The sequence below is a fragment of the Ambystoma mexicanum genome, chromosome 7p (genome assembly GCF_040938575.1).
Source record: "Ambystoma mexicanum isolate Mex_15411 chromosome 7p, UKY_AmexF1_1, whole genome shotgun sequence".
In the NCBI taxonomy this organism is placed as follows: domain Eukaryota; kingdom Metazoa; phylum Chordata; class Amphibia; order Caudata; family Ambystomatidae; genus Ambystoma; species Ambystoma mexicanum.
In genome coordinates this window covers 160,118,738-160,131,003 of record NC_090939.1, presented here as the reverse complement: position 1 = coordinate 160,131,003, position 12,266 = coordinate 160,118,738, and the positions used below count along the sequence as shown (strand labels likewise).

The 12,266-nt window shown below is 43.7% G+C and overlaps 1 protein-coding gene and 1 long non-coding RNA gene across 6 annotated transcripts in view; one reads left to right on the top strand and one right to left on the bottom strand.

Annotated features, from left to right (window-relative positions):
- LOC138525778 (OX-2 membrane glycoprotein-like) overlaps window positions 1-3,576 on the bottom strand; it is a 313,688-nt gene extending 310,112 nt beyond the window's left edge. For 2 of the 5 annotated variants that reach the window (XM_069635982.1, XM_069635981.1), the window contains exon 1: window positions 2,016-3,560. The gene's annotated coding sequence lies outside the window, so the exon portion shown is untranslated. Of the gene's footprint in view, window positions 1-2,015 lie in introns of all 5 variants that reach the window. The other 3 variants (XR_011283426.1, XM_069635987.1, XM_069635985.1) reach the window with 3 other exon arrangements.
- LOC138525780 (uncharacterized) overlaps window positions 1-9,980 on the top strand; it is a 39,220-nt gene extending 29,240 nt beyond the window's left edge. Inside the window, exon 2 of the long non-coding RNA XR_011283427.1 lies at window positions 9,627-9,980. This is a non-coding gene — a long non-coding RNA (uncharacterized lncRNA). The remainder of the gene's footprint in view (window positions 1-9,626) is intronic.
- The last annotated feature ends 2,286 nt before the right edge of the window (window positions 9,981-12,266 follow it).

The following is a 12,266-nucleotide window of genomic DNA, read 5'->3' as shown; positions in this document are numbered from 1 at the left end:
GAAATGATTGAACTTACTTACCTGGTCCCGGAACTGCAATGAGGAATACCTTGAGATGCTTCCCGTTTGCTCCCGCCCCAAGAACATTTGGACTGCATTCAACAGTTACCTTAATATTCAGGATGCGAGTGCATCCGAAAGCGGTTCATCTGTGGGCCTGTTGGACGGTATTCCTGTGTAGTGGAGCATTATATTTCTCCTTTTCTGTCTTTTTTTCTCCCTGACTCTATGCCCAGTGAATTGATTATTTAAGATTATTGTGTCACTATGTGGGTTCATTGAATGTAAATGATTATTCTGTTTTGTGTGTTCCTCGTATGCCTCTGCCAACAAAAATAAAATTTAAAATATATATATATGTCCAATCTGCAAATCCAACATAGTATTCGACGCAACAGTATTCAACATGTAAAATGCACTGTAATCAGTGGATGGTTAATTGTGTCTTTTCCACCCTCTCTTTTATTAATATCTATATTACGGCCATTAGAACAAGTGGTCAAGTAGATTAAGAAGGGATATAAAAAAAAGTGACCCAAGGTGAACTAAACGTTCTCTACCCAAGTAGCACGTGAGCGAGTTTGTTTGGCTAGTGTGATGGGGGCCCTACATGCCGGTATGTGGTCCTAAGTTTATTTTTTCAAGCCAGCAGCGCTTTTGCAGTCTTAGAATCTCAAACTAGAATGCAATCCCTGCCAGCGTGCAAAGTCATGTTGGCTAAAAATGCAGGACTGGATAAAAAAGGGAGTCTGGTGACGGACTAGGGCTCACGGCACAAGTGAGGAGGTTGCAATAGCTACCACGGGTGCTTCAACTATAACAAAGGTGGGTGGGCAGATCGCTGGTGGGTGTCTGCAGGTGAGAGAACACGGCAACATGAATATGATTACCATTCATATAATAATGCACATGTTAAATCCATGGCATATATGTAATGCCGAGCACACCTGGTGTGCACCGCAAACAAATGAGGGAATCACCACGTTATAGCGGCATTAAGACACAGCCAATGCCCCACATCTAATAGCTTGGGGGATAAGTTGTTTTTTTAGGGCGTATTTCAGAAATCTGTAATTAACATGATGAAATGCCGACTTTGCTCCTCCCTACCATCTACTGCATATTCCATCATTCTCCTTTGCCTACGACAGGCAAAGCGCTTTGACGCCATAACCCAAGACAGGAGGCGCTATACAAATGCAAGATAACATAACATGATTGAATTGGACTCAATGTATCAACCTCAGAAAGATTATGGCTGGTTCGGTCCCACCTGTATTCGTTAAGTCTGTGATCTGCAGGTTGTCAACGCATATCAGCAGGGAGCGCATAGCTCTCTGAGCTGCACGGCACACATATGTAAAGCATCATCTCCCATACGGTTTAAGGGGGGGAGGGGACACTGCAACAGTAGGTCAATAATGTGCCCAAAAAGAGAAACTCTGGTAGCCAACAAACCCAGCAGAGAAAGAAGTAAATAGGACCGGGTCGTTTCCCAGGAAAATAAGACGGGATAAATATGGTTTGTCTAAAGGTGTCTCAAAGCAGAAAAAAAGTAAGACATACTGGAAAGCATAGCATAAAGAGAGGAAAATAAAGAAAGATGGTGAAATAGAGCAAGAGCAGAAATGGGGAAATTGGGAATCAGAAGCTTGCAAAACTAGATGATATAGCTTGAAATGTAAGGGTTCAAAAGTGATGGTAGGCTGGCACGACCCAGATTGCCAATAGCAAACACGATAAATGAATGGATGGATGGATGGTGGTCAGCTAAACAGGAAGCACAGTTGTTGCAAACTAAAGTGGTTACTTAGAAAATACAGTATAAAACACGGTAAAAAAAAACACGTAAGAGAATCAAACACTGTAAGAAGCACCAAATACAAACCCTGTGAAACCAATCTAACAAAGAGAAATAGGAGCCAATAGGGTAAACGACTGAGGATGTTTTTCCAGAGACAAGTTAACGCAAGGTGGGGAGAAGGGTTGAGGGCGAAAGATTTTGAAGAACATACCTTTCAAAAGCACGGGACGCAGCTAAAGTCACCAGTGGGTCCAATAGAAGCTGGGTAGAGCAGCGGCACTGTCCAATCCCTTCACTTGGCCAATCAAGAGAAATGGGTAATTCAAGCCAGCCTCGAACGTGAAAGGAGGGAGAAGCGGCAAGGAGGCACCCGCCTGGATGTCAGACTGCAACCATCAGGGTTGGATCGACACAGCTGGATTTTCTTTTCATGGTGTACCATTGGCCAGTCATAGACTCCAGTCCATGCCACCGAGACTCACAATTGTAGCTTTGATACTGATGAACGGATCACGGCGTTTTGGGGAAGCGTGGAACCTTTTGTAAAAAGTTTCCTGGTAAAGGGTGTTCCATTATTCACTCGACGATCCAGCCAATGACAGGCTCTTGGAAATGCAATGATCGCTCATTGGACCAGTTTCACTGGCTGCCCCCCTTCACTGTTGCTTAACATATACTGGGTGCCGCAGCACCTTTCAAAGCGCTCACCCCAGCAGCGCAACCAGCTTATCTGGAAGATATGCTGGTGGTCTAATGCGGAGTAGAGGCTTTCTGCATCAGGAAATACACGTATTAAAAAAAACGACTTTTTGAAACATTTTCTTTTTCTGCTTCAGCGCCTAGGATGTGGATATTCCGTATCTAAGGGCATGCATCTAATGCCAGGTCTAGTTTTTTATATTTAAAAAAAAAAACACGCTTGTAGCTCGTGCACAGTGCAAGAAGCAAGTATCCTGCAGCAACAACTGTGGGTTGCCAGGAAACTCGGGTCTTCTAGAAAAGGGTTCCAAGGAAGGGTGCGTTAGGTGGTTATTATTGTATTTAAAATGGTAAAAACGTCTGCACCGTCCGTCACAGTCCTGTTGGGCGGGGGGGCTGGGAGGGGTGCCAACGAATGGCATCGCCCGGTGAGGGAGGTGGAGCCCCGCCCCTGCGTATTGTGTAAATGCAGATGGACGTGGCGTGGGAGAAATGGGAGGCGGTTCTGCGTAGCAGCGAGGCGCAAACCCGCGCAAGTGCTCTGCCGCCGACTGCCACGAGCCTCCTGGACGCTCTACGTTTAATATCTGAATACGTGCAGCGCGCGCGATAGGGGACAGCGCAAACTCAGTGTAACGGTCCAAGTCTGTATTAGCTTTCTCATTCTTTCCACACACATGAGCTGTCTCACGCTTTCGGCACACTTTCTGTCATGGCAAGCATAGCTCTCAACTCACCCGCTTTTGGCGGGTGTCACCCGCCTTGAAAGAAAATGAATCACCCACCAAGTCCCTCATACGCCCATTCACTTCTATGGGCCTCTCACCCGCCAAAAAGAAAATCGGGTGTTTTCACCCGCCTTGCTGACAAAAAAGGTTGAGAGCTATGGGCGAGTATGCCGACAGATGAAATGAGCATCATAAGAAGCGTGCACGGAATGCCCAGAAATAATGAATTAATATCACAGCCCGGTTTGATAAAATGTTTAAAAAAAGGTGGTCTGGTCATTCGTATATTCACAAAACGCAGTTTTGTTTTAATGCGAAGGAAGCAGCCAGCGCCTTATATTCAGGGCACCCCCCCACCATCCGTAGCTGTGCCTCCTCTCAGTCCCGCCCACCATGGAAGGGGCAGTGGAGGAAGGGAAGGAGTTCCCGCAGTAAATCCGCCCACAGCAGCTGCTCAAGTCCCCAGCTTCCAATGCCCGCACCCGCCAGTTACCTTAGCGCCGGGGGGTGGGGGGGGGCGTCTCAGCGGCCGGCGGGTTTCTCCTCCCGCAGCACCTGCGTGAACTCGGTCATTAGAAGCTAAATGTTTCCAGAAAGCGTCCCAAATCCTGTGTTTAACCCGCCCCTCCTGCCCCGCCCCTCTCCCCTCCCCATGGCGCTTGTCACTTGCCACATAAGTAGCTCTCTCACCCACCAAACCCATTGCACATCCATATAAATCAATGGGCTTTCATCCACCAAAAAGAAAATAGGCTCTATTCACCCGCCCTTGGGCCACAAAAGGTTAAGCGCTCTGTCAAGATGCCCCTGTCTTACTCCATATGCTGTATACGATATACATTGATATTGACTATTTACATAGTGCTTTCCCAGGCTGAATTGACTTTAAGCACACTCATGGCACGTCACGTGTCAGTCGTCGCTCTATTCTCACAAAGATGTGACATGATATGGTGTTTCTCGGTGAGAGGGGTTTTGACAGTCAATTGCTGAATTCTATGACAAGACAGGAGGCTCATATTATGCATTACAATCTTTACTCTGAAACCACAGCAGCAAAGAAAAAACTTTTACAAACAAAAAAGTTGTAAAGAACAGAACTAAATAGAGTTCAATGGCAATGTATGGGAGCTCCCCAATCCATCATGGAGGACAGGTCATGCCCTGCGGGCGACCAATGAGCAGGGACCCTTCCCCATATAAATCCATTACTCCAATCCCAACCCCTCTTTCTTTGCTGCTGACACCACAGTTAAGTACACTCCTTTCAGTTTGTGTTTTACATGTTGTCAGTAGAAGTTAAACCTTAATTGGTTATATTATGGGGAAAATATTGTATGCTTGTAGCATTTCTTTGTGATACATTTAAGATATATATTAGTCCTTTATATTTTAAAGTAATGTTTGTTTAACTTTCCAACGCTCGCCGCGCTGGTTTGCCTCTGGGCATTATGTTTAAGTGTGTACTGTTTTCTTTATCCCGTGCGTGCGCACTGGTCTGAATGGAAGCTTTCTTTATGTAAAGTGTACCGCACGAGCTGCACACATATCCGGTGCACACACGCACCTTTTGACTCTCCCTTCTCTCTCTACTGATCTGAACTTCGGTTCCCAAGGGCGTTCAACCTACCAGCGCCTTCAGACCATACCAATGGTATATAAGGCGCTATATAAGTGCAAAATAACAATAACAATAACAATAAAGATTTATTGGCTAACAGAAGCTAATGCTTTGTGCAGGTGTGCATGCAGGCGAGCAGTCTTGAGTTTATTTATGGTTTATGGCCGGACTGAAGCTGCTAAGCTTCAAGGCCAGTGCATGCAAGCCTCTATTTTGTTTGTTTAAGCCCTCCGTGTTTGTTACATTAGCTTATTCAGGGCCTGCACTGCTGGCGACCTGTGTACAAAGCCCTTTGGTGGGCTGCAGTGTTCCTTTGAATAACACAGCCTCCAGTGGCTCAACAGCTAAGTGCTTAGTGTTGGGAGGCTGGGTGCCAGGGTTCTAATACAATGTCCAGAACATCATGGATATTTAAAAAAAAAAAAAAAATGTATGTATGGTTAATTTGCTCCTCTTTTTTTCTTTGAATTACACCTGGGACTGCCAGGTGCTGCGGGCGTGCTTGGTCCTATATGTTTCCTTCTTTTCTATTATTTTGAAGCCAGTCTCTGTAGCACAGGCGGTAGGGGTTGTCACTGGTACCTGGAAGGTTCCAGGTTCGAACCAATCCTCCAACTTTTAAATTCGGAATGTGTTGGGGTAAATAATTACAATTTTATTTTCCATACCACCCAACCATGCAAATCCCAGAGGGGTTTCTCAAATGGAATCCGGGTTGCCTGTTCACCCTAGTTATGCGAGACCACTTGAGACAGCCCAGTCTGCATTTTTCCACTTTAACAAGATTATATGTAATTTTAATTACTTTTGAATATGAATGTTTATGTATATATATATATTTAAAAATTGATATTTTATTTTGTGTTTATATTGATATTTCAACTTATATTAACACTGGTTCGCCTACTGCAGAGCCTCATACTCTGCCAATTCTGCAGTTTTTATTTTATTGTTTATTTATTTATTTCTTAAGTTAGTTGATTTGCCTTCACTGAGGTGCCATCTGTTCGGTTTCAGGTTCAGCCTGAATTCTATTGCGAGGTTAACCCCTCGTGTACTGCAGATTATCACGCCCTGCTCGGGCGAGCAGTTGGAGGTGCACTTGCTCAGTGTTTCCTACCTTAAACTTGACAGTTTTCTTTTGTTTGGGGGCTGCTGGTGGCAGATGTCATTATCTTCCCTGGAAAGGTGCAGTCACCTGCTCGGTGGCAAGGTTGCCTGTGTTTTCTGCGAGGGGTCCCCTCATATACTGCTGGGTCCACGCCCTGCTAGGGTGAGCAGTTTGAGGTACACTTGCTCAGTGTTTCCTCCCTTAAAGTCGGCAACTTGGGTAATTACCTTAACTGGCATGCACCATAACCTGCTCGGTTTCAGGCTCTGCCTGAGTTCTAATGCGAGGTTACCCCCTCGTATACTGCTGATTATCACGCCCTGCTCGGGCGAGCAGTTGGAGATGCACTTGCTCAGTGCATTACTCCCTTAAGGTCGGCAGCTTTGTTTAAGTGCTGCATATGGCTGACGCCATTGTTTGTTCTGGTAGGCGTGCAGTAACCGTCGGTTTCAGGCTTCGCCTGGTTTATACTGCGAGGTGCTCCCTCGTGTACTATTAGTTGCCACACCCTGCTGGGGTGAGCAGTTGAGGTGCACTTGCTCAGTGTACGCTTTTGATAAACAATATGTTTAAGTGTTGACTGGAGCACATTTTCGTTTTTCAGAATTGTCAGTGGCCCGGATAGCTCAGTGAGTATCAGCTTATATAAGGGCCTGGGGTTCGGACCCCTGTGAGGGCGTAACCCCTCTTCGTTGGATATATTATATATATTATATATTATTTATTTATTAAGTACTTTGAAGAAAAGAGAGTGTGGAAGTGGTTGTAAACAGACCCATATGGATGGGCTGTACCTTCCTCTCTAACCATCTCTCTGGTATTATCCTTCGTCTTTTAGTTAAAAATTCTGTCGCCCTTTACCTTAGTTAGTTCAGGACAACTCAGTCCTTTCCTTAGGTTTGCTTCCCCGACCTCAATTTCTCCACCCAGTACCCGTGCTGATTAAGCTACAGTATTTTCTCTCAACATGAGGAGAAAAAAGAGTGTCTCTAGTGAGGTCTGCAGGGCTTAAGGCTCTTTAGTGGGGACATGTTTTTCTCCCCTACTTTTGTTCCATTGGACATTCATTATTCTATTGGATTTTGGTGGAGACGGGGTCAGCTCGAGGGTAACTGTTCAGTTTTTGTTGCATGACAATTTGAGCAACCATGTTTTACTTGGATGGAATGTTTGGAAACACTTGATGGAAACACTTGATGGTATCTGATAGATGAGTTGCGAAGTAATAACTTTATGGCGCCTGCCCCATGGTTTTCCTCCCAAAGCTTGGCCTATGGTTCAGCTTGCTGTCTAATAGTATATTGCAACTTCTCCTCTGCTTGAGGAGTACAAGTAGGCTTCTGGACCCTCATGAGCGTTGCTTAACCTCTTTATGCATATATATTTTTCTATAGTGCACCAAATAGAGTGCTGTTTTCATATCTGTGCTGACCCTACTGATGCAGGTTCCTAAATTTGGAAAGGTCTAAATCTGTCTTTTATCCTGCTGAGATCGATAAGTAAGCACCTCATATACCTGAGGGTTCGTCGTACTGTATAAGTACTGGTTTGCTATGGACAATGTGCTTAGTTTTTCATTCCCTGATTCCTTTAGTGGCGAGTCAGCCTCACATGAATACAGTGATTCAGTCCGCAGGGTTTGACGGAACAGCGGTCTCAGTTTCTTTCTCAACCTTACATTTACGGGGCATTGATAATTATCCAGAGTCCTTTCCCCCTCATTCCCTTCCCGCCATCCTTGGGGGAGATTGCATCATATTATTACACCTATGGGGGTAACACCCGATGGTTTTCCGTTTTCCTTTTTTAAGGAGTTCTGACGCGTGACCAGTGCAGACTCGCACTGAGCATTTCCCTCCCGTCAGTTACTTTCCTTTCTGCTAATATCTGGTATTTCAAGAAGTTAAGCTGATCCTGTCCACGGTCAGGGGTTGGTTAGAGGTGCTATAGTGTATTTATTTCTCTTCAGGGTGTAAAGCGGTGCTTTAATGGGGTCCTCAGGGTAGCTTTCTTCTGGGTTGCAAGGTTTCCCTTGGATAAGTGGGGGAGGTTTCTCCTCTTTTGGGAGGACTCAATATCCTTTGGTGGGATAGAGGGGTCTGGGAGTGATACTAATTCCCCATCCACGTTCTCATGACCCTCTATTGATGTGTTCTAGCGTCTATACATTCACTATCGGAAGGTGTCTGCCGCTACGATTCCCAGAGGGCTGGGATATTTATATTTAGTTACTGACGTAGTTCTCATAGTCGCCTGCATGGCAGGTGGTCCTTTGGGTTCTTTCACAAGAGTTTGTTTTTACAGTAAGGTGCCAGCTCAAGGTGCTGTGAGCTTCAAGGATCTGCAAGTTGGCTGAAATATTTGCTGGACCTATTCTGGTGTGCAACTTCAGTTTAACTGTTTAGTGATTAGTTCTTTGCAGTTTAGAGTCTTGCTAAGACTTTGGAATTTTGGTGTCCTCCTTCAGTTAGTTTTGATCCTCTAGGGGGTTTATCGCCAGGGAGGAGGGATCAAGGTTCAAACACCGGACATATCTACAAGGGGGTTTACATATCACTATAATGGTGGCGATTGGATGTCAGATACATTTTTTCTCCTTGCCAAGTTTGCTCTCTTAAGGATCAGGTTTGTTAATATCTGCCTTTTGTCATGTAGCAGAGTCCTTCTGCAAGAGTTAGGGAGGTCTGAAGGTCTCCGTGTTGGCGTTTTGATGGGTTTAGCTTCTCAGGTGGGGCTCCTGTCTTCCATTCTGTTTCTGCCTCCAGAAGACATCCCTCCTTAGTATACATATATGTCTGAAGACAATTGTGGGTTAATTCTATTGCTTTTCCGCTCTGCTCAGGATGGGTTGTCCTATTACAAAATGTACTCCCATTTTACCTTTTGAAGATTTGTCTTTCCCTCTTGGTTCCCAGTGTAGTTCTGCGACATGCCCTATTTCTAATGCAATATCTTCCTTTAATGCATGGGATGGAACCTACAAGACTTTCACCCCTATGGGGTACTTTTCTTTTCTTTATCTCCAGGAGAGCTAGGTGCTTATTTTCTTTGGTTTGCTTTCTAGGTTCCCAAAAAGGGTATGAATTTAAGTGTTTTAAATGCTTGATTGGACAACAGAGGTGTTTATTTCAGATGAGTTTTGTCCTAACCTATTAGTAAAGGAGAACTTTGTTCAATGTTTTCCCCTCTTTTAACCAGTTGGTTTTGGTGGCTGGTAAGGAACACAGGAATTGACACATTTTCCTATTTTCTTGCAGTGGATTTGTCTATGCCTTATAAGACAGTTTTTCGGGCATCCTAGTCTTGGGCAATTCTCTTGCGGTCAGCTGATTATTTAATGAAAACATTTAAGGTTTCCTTTCCTATTATTTTATTATTCATTATATTGGCTCTATTATGGATCATGTTGTACTAATGAGATGCAAGGGCTTTGAACTTGCATAATATGAGCTTCCTGTCTTGTCATAGAATGACTAATCCCCCACACTAACGTGAGATGGGGGTTTAGATTCTATTAAAGACAAGAAGGCGATTATTATCCCACCCTGGATATGATATGATGTCAATTGTGATATGCATGTACATAGGTGGTTCAAGTGAAAACATTCTTTGGTTTGTTGTTCTGCCCAACCACCCACCCTTCTTGCTTGTTGTTTTTTACAGCTATGGTTTAAGGTCCTGATCAGGAGTGTGGCTCGCAGTTACAAGTTATGGAGTGTGTGGTACGAGAGCTTCACTGGATTGGCCTTCATCGTTTATCGTCTGATCTGTGCAGTGGACGTCTGGTTCAAGACAGCTACAGAAAGAGGGGTTGGGATTGGAGTAATACACTTATATGAGGAAGGGTCCCTGCTCATTGGTCGCCCGCAGGGCATGACCTGTCCTCCATGATGGATTGGGGAGCTCCCATACATTGCCATTGAACTCTATTTAGTTCTGTTGTTTACAACTTTTTTGTTTGTAAAAGTTTTTTCTTTGCTGCTGTGGTTTCAGAGTAAAGATTGTAATGCATAATAATCGCCTCCTTGTCTTTAATAGAATCTAAACCCCCATCTCACGTTAGTGTGGGGGATTAGTCATTCTCTATAAGAGACATGAACGAATGTAATTGCGACGAGGGATGCTTGAAATCACCCCACTTTTCTATTTCAGGCGCAAGCAGGTACTGCTTGGCATTAAAAAAAGAAAACCAGGCCCTGTGGGAGATGTCAGACTACCCTCCTCGTGTTTGAACCTGTGGACATGTTTGGCCATAAATCACTGCAAAAGTTTAAAAGATACAGAACCCTTGGACCACCCGACCCGACATCTGGTTGGTTTCAGTTTCCCTTAAAATGGTTTAAACATGACTGATTATTTTGTAGTTGTTTATTTGTTGTATTGTTATTCAGTTGATAGCAAGTTTATTGCAAAACAATCAGTTAATTGACCTCACATTTTAAAATAACCTGTACGAAATAAACCCAATATGATCCAGTAGCCAACATCAGCAAAATCTTCCCACCCCACATTAAGTGATCCCAGAAACCTTCAGTAAATAATATTGACTCGTTACGAACAAGTTGCTTGAAATATTTCCTTTGCACTTTTACAGCACCACATTCAATGCACAATTGCTTGAGTGTCTGAATAAAATTCATATCCAAGAATAAACAACATGTATGACATTTTCTTTCAACTACCATTTGAACCCAATACTAGTTAGTTTTGAAAAAGGTTATAACAAAACAACAGCCTCTTCTTCTCCACTGCTGATCTCTGTCTGTTTCTGCATTGGGCATCTGGCTACCCTCTGATTGCAGGCCAAGCTCTGTGCCCACCCTGCTGCTTACCCGTAGTGCCTCCTGGAAACCCTTGCTATTAGGGTCGGTATCTCCAACTCTACAGTCCCCTAACCTGCACTTATTGGACACCTGTTGTCTGTGCTTAAGTCATGCACTTGCCACCCGCTGGCCGCATTACCTGTTGTTTTGATCTTGTGTTGAGCACCTTCCACCCCTCCCCTGCACTTGCGCGTTCGCAATGTCACTGGGCCTAGTAACATCATTGTTTTTGTCCTCTCTTGTACCCCTCCCCCACCTCGTTGCGCCCTGAAACACTTGTGTATGGGCGCAATAAAATATATCATAACATTTATAGTCTAAACAAGTTTTATCTGAACATTTTAAGATATATGTTTGAACTGCACAATACTCAGGGAAAATATTTACATATTCTGCCAGAAAATATTTTTTCTCTGATCGATTACAATTATTGCCCTAATCCCATTGAAGAGCTTTCCACCTAAGATCCTTGGAAAATATAATGAGACATTTCTGTTCTGAAAATCCAATCGGAGCCAAATCCTATCTGCTGAATGTAGGACTCAAAACTCAACATAATCCCCAACAAATATCTAGTAACCTCCAAACGCTCCTCCCTTTTTTATATAAAAAGGGGGTGTTCTTTGTTCTTCGCTGCAAATCTAATTTTCAGGTAAAAATGTCAATTTCCTGAAATAAGCAAACATATATGTACCATACAAAACAATACGTAAAAAATGGTCTGTATAGAACAAATAATAGTTGTTGACAATAACCGCCATGCTTATTATTACATGTTTTGATTTTTGCAATGTCCGGTGAGATTTTATTCGATATTTGTACTTGATACCCTGAACCGGAGAGGCTGTGCGCAACAGTAAACCCCGACATAAAGTATCCAAGATTTCACTTCCAGGGGGGATTTATTAATGTGCCATACAAATGTTTTATATTTAGAATGGCTTCCAGTGATCGCCCTCACATTTGATTTAATTGTATTTAACAATGAAAAAAAATCTTCTAAAGAATATTCTCAGATAGCGTTCAAGCTATGCTGCAGGCCAATCAGTGTGGAGTCAAAAATCACAAGAACATTTTGCCTATGCCAACCAAGATCTGTCGAGTCTACTTTAGGGGGAAAATGAGGAACACTCACTAGGGCACTAACCACATCAGCAATATCTAGGTTAAAGAGGGAGGGAGCGAGAACGTTGCCCTGCTTTTAAACATCTCTCTGTGCAGGTTCCTTGAGAGCAAGGGCCCTCAAAAGCTTAGTCTAACACTCAGTGCAGTGTCTGCATTTAGCAGAATCAGTAGTTTTAATAGACCTTGCAAAATTCCCCATTGGTGTAGTTTCTGCCAGAGCCGATGTATATTAACTTTATCAAAGGCAGCTGTGTAGTACAGGTAGGCCACATACATTGGCACAACTGTTCTACACAAATCCTGGTTCTTGATAGAATTTAGTAAGAAAGTGCTAAGGCTGGTTACCATAACCTTC